Below are 7,426 nucleotides of genomic sequence, written 5' to 3'. Positions count from 1 at the left end.
CAGGCCGATGTTAGCGACGTTCGATACTGCGCGCGAGGATAGTCCGCGCGACAACATCTAGAATAAGTTCGAAGTTGAACTTGCGAAAGAATATATCATAAGGTAACTGTGTATATATTGTGGATCTCACGATTATTCTTAGCATTGGTTCTCTTTTAATTTAAAACCGACAACAGCGTTCTCAGGGTTTTGTGTTCTAGCTGTATCTCTAGTAAAATATATATAAGTGTGTCAAAGCTATAAATCAATACATTGTAATGACATCGACTTCTTTGTGACAAAAAATCAGAAACAAAAAAACCGCTATCGGTACTGTATTCATGTGGAAGCTTTGTCGAAGTCTATTGACTTTTCAGACTTTTGTTTTAAAACACATAACATTAACTTATGTATATTTAAGTTGTATGTAAAAAAGCAAGTTTAAAGTCCGTTTAAATTACTGACGAGTTCATATACACCGCACCGCAACGAACACAATGCATTTGTTTTAATTGCCTCCGAAATGAAAATTTAAATTTAAAGGTATATACGATAATTCCACTAGCTCTATCTTTGATCTTCCAAATCGGAAGCTCTGTTCGAGGAAACCAAAAACACCGCGTTAGTAAATCACACGACAAACTAGTGTAACTTTGCGGTAAAAAATAATACCCAAAAGTTTTCTATTCATTTAGGACATTTACTAAATTTGTTGCGCAACAATCAAATAGCACAATCATTGGTCTATTTATGAGTGTTATATCAACTAAAAGGTATTTCAATAGATATAATCTACGAAAACTGTATCAAATGCAAAATGAATTTATTGTTTACATTACATACGCACGTAATATTTTTTTTCATCTAAATTACAAAAGTTACACCGCGCCCCCGGGTGGGCTCGAACCACCAACCTCTCGGTTAACAGCCGAGCGCGCTGGCCCCTTGCGCCACGGAGGCGCGCGTTATTTCAATACAAAAACGGAATTGAATTCCGATAAACTAATTATCTCAGGTAAATTATATTGAGTTTGCGTATCTTCGTGAAATATTTTTATAAATTATAAATATATAAAAATATTATATATACTGTTTAATATTTTTATATATTTATAAAAAATATTAAATATACTGTATAAAAACAGCCTGAATAGGTCCCCCACGAGGCCGACGCTGTAGATAAGGTCGCGGGAGATCCCAGTAGCGGACAGAGTAAGGCCGGTCGTCGTGGTGATGTTTGGGGCGGGCCTGCGCCTTGCAGCCGGCGTCTATTAGCTGATATGATGATAAAGATGACGACATATTCGAAGCCATTAAAGTATAACTAATAGATGGCAACAGCTTAAACACGATTTATTACTTTTTTTCAGTTCCTGCTGCAGCAATAAAATAATAATAATGTTAAATTTTTTGTATTGTTGGAAACCTAGAGAAACCCGTCCTGATAACAAGCTAATTTATCACACTTTACATCGAAATAATAGTTTTTATTATATTTTTAAATACAAAAGTTAAAAGAAATGACGTGTTTATCTATAAACACTATGTATAACAAACGTTGTGCAAATTCGCTTGAAACTCAGTTGCGAACGCGCCGCCGCCCGTTGCTTGCTTCCAATTACTGGACTGCATCCAATATCACTTAAAACTTGTTGCAGCGTAAACGAGACGCTGTTTGTTAGGTTTATGAAACTAAAATAAACATTCGCAGTGGGGCATAAGCAGGCGGTGCGACGGGACAGGCTGCCTAGTTTTCTGTATTAACGGCCAAGCGAGCGATAGTTGTAGCGATTGCAAGGCTCGCTGCCACTGTGTTCACCACCTACGCGTGCCCAGTAACGCCTAATGTTAAAAGACGCTGCATCAGAAGATCTCTCGCAGTAACGCTTTGTTATAACAAACAAGAAATGTTGAAACAAACTTAGCCCAACTCCTAAAGGTACAGTAAAGATTAAAAGAATATAAACGTAAAAGTGAAATTAGAATTTACTTACAGATGGTATTCAATTGATCATTTCTTAGATATAATGAATAGAATGGAATGAATGAAATGTAAAACAAGGTAACGGATGTAATGCAAGACTGTGATATAATTCTTGATACTATTGTAGCTTAGAAATTAATAAGAGTCGTACTTGAATTATTTCATTTTTGCCCGATCAGCGCAGACACACGTAACATATATCTAAAAATAAATAAATGATTTGAATACAAAAAAGAAAAAACTCGCAGAGCTACCCCAAAAGGTTTTCTTGTTTATAAATGTCAGTTGTTACATCGCTATTTAAAACTAAATGCCGGAATGCATAACGAGCGTATCGCGCCGCGGTGATGCATTGCTACGCGGACAACAAAGCTACGCCGTAGACATGTTATACAATGAGCTGCTACGCGGCGGCAACACAGCGCGCGCCAACAATAGTCGACGTGCCTTCGGTCAGGCCGCGCGCGCGGCGGCGCATCGATTCGCGTTTACTATTGTTTTCGTAGTCCGCTCCTATTTTCAAACAAATCGTTATACGAATGGAAATACAGCTCAGCAAAATACATATTTAAAGCTAAAAAAGTTGTCAAAGAACGTTTGTTTTTTAAGAGTCCACCATTGTCATTATATCATTCAAAAGACGCCCACAGCAGTCAAAAATCGCCACGATGATCGATCCTACGCTACTCGCATCTGGTGATTTTCCGCGACCTTAACTTAGTCGTCAGTTTGCCTAGTGTGGGGGGAGGCTACCCACTTTCAGTTAACCGACGTGTGATCACTATTCGAGAAGCTTCGAGGAGGAGTGATGTGTTCCACCCATTGCCATTTCAGACGAGCAATTTTTTGAGCTACGTCCGTAGCTTAGTTCTTCTGCCGTTCTCCTTATCTTGATTCGATCACGTAGCGAAACTGCAAGCACAGCTCTGTAGCCGTTGGTCTTCGATTGTTCTTGTGCCTTTTTACAAGGGTTACTTGACTGTAAAAAAACTTTATATTAAATAGAACACCTAGTAATTTATGCGTTTGCATTCCGCTGTTGTTTAAAAAAAATGTAATTTTGCATTATTTCATTCAAATAATAATAAAGACTATGTTTGTTTTGTCTATTCTTCTCCACAGGAAATATGTTCTGAACAGGCGATAAACTTAACTTGACTTTAATAACAAATGTAATTCACCGCATGTTTAACACCGAATTTTTGAATTTGTACTTAAATAATCACGGCGGACTAAATAACTACAAACACTTTTTTCATACTTTTTCTTTCGCACAGGCACGGTAAAGATATTTCACAATAATAACACAATTCGAACTTTAATTAAAAACCTTTACTAAACCTCCCGAATGTTGTAATGTATAATTTTTTTTTCTCTTCAACTATATACAGCCGGGTCGGGTTACGCGCGGCTGCTAATAATGCACGCAGCCATAATTAGCCCGCCGTCGCGGATTACATTTTAGTTTTAAATTTTTTTATTTCTTATTCTTTAATTAATAATCAAAGGGATAAACTATTAGATATTGTTGTGAAAATTACCAGAGATTGTATAAACATAATTAAGAAGAAAAGAAAACAAGACTACTAATTGTTCCCGTGAATATTGAAATGAATAAAAATAATAAATACTCGTTAAGGATCGATGACTCGTAGATATACGTGAATGTGTTAATAATAAAAATATAAATAACATGTAATGCGAGTAATATTGTCGGAGCAATTTAAGAATAACAAGAGAAAACATTTCAGTTTAAAAGTTTATTGGAAACTGACCATAAGCTTGTTAATAAAAACTTAAACGTAATTATTTTATTTGCAGGCTTTTATTGATGTGCCGCCTGACTGAACTACACGAGTCACTCGCTGAACAAACAGCGCCGCATGTTGCTATCGGCTAAGTTCTCTTAGTAGCCAGGCTACTTCATACTGTCAAAGGGTTATTCACCTGCCATAGTCTAAGAGGAAAACTAACGAATACATTTTATTTTATTATAGCTTCATTAATATTTATTGATTTAAAATCGTATTATTACTAACGTCTCGCAGCTGAAAATAATTGATAATGACTAATAAATAAAAAAAAACTTACGAAAAAAGTTTTTATATTTGGTATACCGCAAGCATTTAATACCAGCCGGCGTGAGTAGGCCCTCTCTAGGCGAGTCAAAGACGTAGTTACTTGGGGTCGCAGGAAGTCGCCTCGTGCGGGCAGCGGACGACCGGCTTCACATCGCTTACGGACAGCGAGGAGAGTCGCGGGACTATTATAGTACTACTGAAGGGTTATACGGCCATTAAAAAGAACGAGTAACCAAAAAACAAAAGTGTATGAGACTAGACAAGTTAAATACTTAAATCTGTGATGAATGCAAAAGAAATAAGCGAGTAAAAATTAAATAATAAAGAAATGTAAAGTAAAACAAAACAAAATATAATTTCTGCACTATTTTGGTGGGAAGGCGTGGAAATTGAAGTGATAAATGAAAGGATTTATGAAGAATAAAAGACGAAAATGATATCGTGAAGGAAGAAATATGAGAAAGAAAATAATTAAATCTGTAAAAAAATATTTTGTAAAAACGAAACAATCCCTATGTACACCAAGACGGGGTAAGAATGAGGGGCCGGTCCGGGAAATGCCAGTCTTGCAGAAGGCGTCAATCGGCTGATATGTATACTCGCATGTGTCGTATGATATGATGATGGAGAAGAACTTAGTAATAACGCAATCATATTTATTTGTCCAGATTGTGTATACTGTTGGGATTGTTTATAGTTCTCAATTTGGAAGAAACTAGAATCAATATGACCCCGTATATTCTCTATCCCAAAACAAACTTGCTCAAGAAAAACATTCATTGCAATGCTTTATGTAAACAATGTTTTTATATTTGAAAGGTGTCAAATATTCATTTACAGTGCGTTTTGTATGGGAAAAGAGTGTTGTTAAATGTTTACAATACTTTTCTTAGATGACTTTAACAAAATCCTGTTTAGTAACTCGTTATCGATTGCATCGTGAGGCTTCGCCGATAAATGTAATGAGCTAGCAGTGTCGCTGCTACGTGAACCTGCAGGCCGGAAGGTAGTAAGACACATTTGAATTGTTTGATACATAAGTTCCACTCGAATCCTAAACAATAAACATCAATAATGAATTCGTTCATGTTTCAAAACATGTTCGTATATGTAACGTGTAACGTTTCAAAATTTACTTCTTTCAATGGTGAAAATTAATTTTATTTTGATAAAATAAACCGAATAACTAATTGAAAACATCTTTAACTATCTGCAAGTGTACGTATAAATACACAGATATATTTAACCGTAGCGGTGAAGTTCCGCGTAAATAGTTGCACGTTTCTCATCGCACGAGCGTTGCGGCGTCTGGTTGCTTTTCGTTTGTTTACAGAGAAGTCGTCTGAGCCTCACTCCGCGCTCACGTCAGCGCTGTAATTAGCAACCGCTCCCGGCCAGCGACGACGCGGAGCCCTGCCTTAGTGGTACTCGGCGTTACAACCGGTGCGACCATTACTTGGCTAGTGCGATTTGCTACTAGCGATCATGGTCTTCAAAGGTCAAGCCATGATCTTTTAAAAATAATAATATAAATCACTATTAGTTCACCTTAAAAATGTTTAAAAACGCTGCCGTTTCAATGGAAAATTATTAAATTTTTAGGACAGTTTATAGTTTTTTTTTTTATAATGCAGCTTTTTAATTATATTTATTGAGTAAAACAAACTCATGTCAAACCGTCGAAGTCGGCGGTTACAATTTTCTGGATCGTCGTCATTATCATTTCAGCCATATATAAATTTGCCGCATAATATTCTTAATTTATATATTACACACAAATTTATTACCAAAACTATTGCTTTCTTAGTATTAATAATAATTGAAGTCTTTGTTTAATTTATACATTTAGAACAAAGATGTTCTTGGAATCTATTTTTACTAAATTGATCAAGGTTCAATAATGTAGGTACGAGTGTTCCGGCATAAGTTGGACCGACCAAACTTATCTATGTTGCCTTTCAGTACATACGAGCGATGAACACTTTTTTTTTTTTTTTTTTTTTAAATGACCCCCGCTATTGGGGGCCTCTCGTACCCCTATCTGATTTTTGGGACAGGGACCTTTTTTACAATTATTTTTTCACATAAATTTTTTTATTTTCATGATCTTCTCTTGTTCATCTTATCATCCGTTCTTTTCTGTCTATCATGTTACATTTCTGTTCTTTTATGCCCTTATACTCTATTCCTCTTTCTTTCGTCCTCTTATTTTTTTACAGTTCTTATTTACTAGGTACATTTATCACAGTTGGTTTCTTATACAATTAATTATTTATTTTACATCAGTCTTGTTTTTATTTTGTTTTGTTTTTACCTAGTTTTATTTTTATTAATTGCTTGTATTATGATTATTTTACAGTACTCGAGGAAGTCATTTCTAGTTTCAATTTCGCCTATCAGGGAGGCTATTGATTCCTCCTTGATTTGCACACCAGACCGGCACTCAAAGCCGAACCGAAGTCCCCCGAATGCGGGACACCGGGCCACAAGGTGGATCACGGTCTGGTCCACGCCCGGTTCACAGAAGCACGAGGGGTCCTCCTTGAGCTTAAACCTATGAAGGTACTCAGAGAACCCCCCGTGCCCCGTGAAGAGCTGGGCCGAGACCGCGTCCACCTCGATGCTGCGGAGCACGCGGTAGGCTGAGACGGCGTCCGGGAAAAACATCCTCGTTACCGAAGCCGTCGTTCCTTCCACATACCTCCTGTTCCATTCGTCGAGCGACTCCAGTCTCAGTTGCCGCTTGACGAATGAAACAGGGCATCTCTCGTACTCTGGTCGTCTTTTACTCTTCAGGGCCGCTTCCTTGGCCAGCTGGTCCGCCCTCTCGTTCCCCTCCATGATGAACACTTTTAAAAAGTATTCAATCCGATTCTAGGTTAAGTAAAGACTAGATTTGGGTAATTAAAAATCATTTCGGACTAGACAGTGAGGGAAAACTGGGAAAATACATTTATTAATACTGAAATGTTTGTTATGAAAATGACTCGCAATCAAGCGCAGCGACTGGAATTCGAGCGCGCAATTTCAGGGATCCATTAAAGCTTCATTCCGATACTTAAAGTTTTGGGATCGCTTCCCCGGCTATTTAAACTGAGCGAATCCGCGCATAAACAATCCGCGCCCGCCGCCGGAACAATATCGTTTCCGCTGTACTAAAACTCTATCGCGATGCAAAGCCGATCGTCCATTAGATCGGATTGAATCATTGGCAACCTCCGACTAATTTACAAATTATTTTTTTAACGTTAAAGTGGAAGTCGAGAGATACAGTGAGAGCTGTTAGGCATTAATTCCCTGTGTTAACAACTTCTTATTAATACGGCACCTAATCGTGCTGGAGGTGCGCTGTCATTAAGATCATCTTGGTAACTAACGCAGC

At 37.4% G+C, this 7,426-nt stretch overlaps 1 non-coding gene across 1 annotated transcript; it reads right to left on the bottom strand.

Moving 5' to 3' along the window:
• Positions 1–865: 865 nt before the first annotated feature.
• Positions 866–939, bottom strand: TRNAN-GUU (transfer RNA asparagine (anticodon GUU)). Its single transcript has one exon. It is a non-coding gene; the product is annotated as a tRNA-Asn (tRNA).
• Between the last annotated feature and the right edge of the window lie 6,487 nt (positions 940–7,426).

This window comes from Battus philenor, unplaced genomic scaffold, assembly GCF_028537555.1.
Source record: "Battus philenor isolate CCGP_79_NKW_IND1 unplaced genomic scaffold, ilBatPhil1.0.hap1 SCAF_9, whole genome shotgun sequence".
Classification (NCBI taxonomy): Eukaryota; Metazoa; Arthropoda; class Insecta; order Lepidoptera; family Papilionidae; genus Battus; species Battus philenor.
Note: the sequence above shows the minus strand (reverse complement) of the source record. Positions and strands in the feature narration are given on the sequence as shown.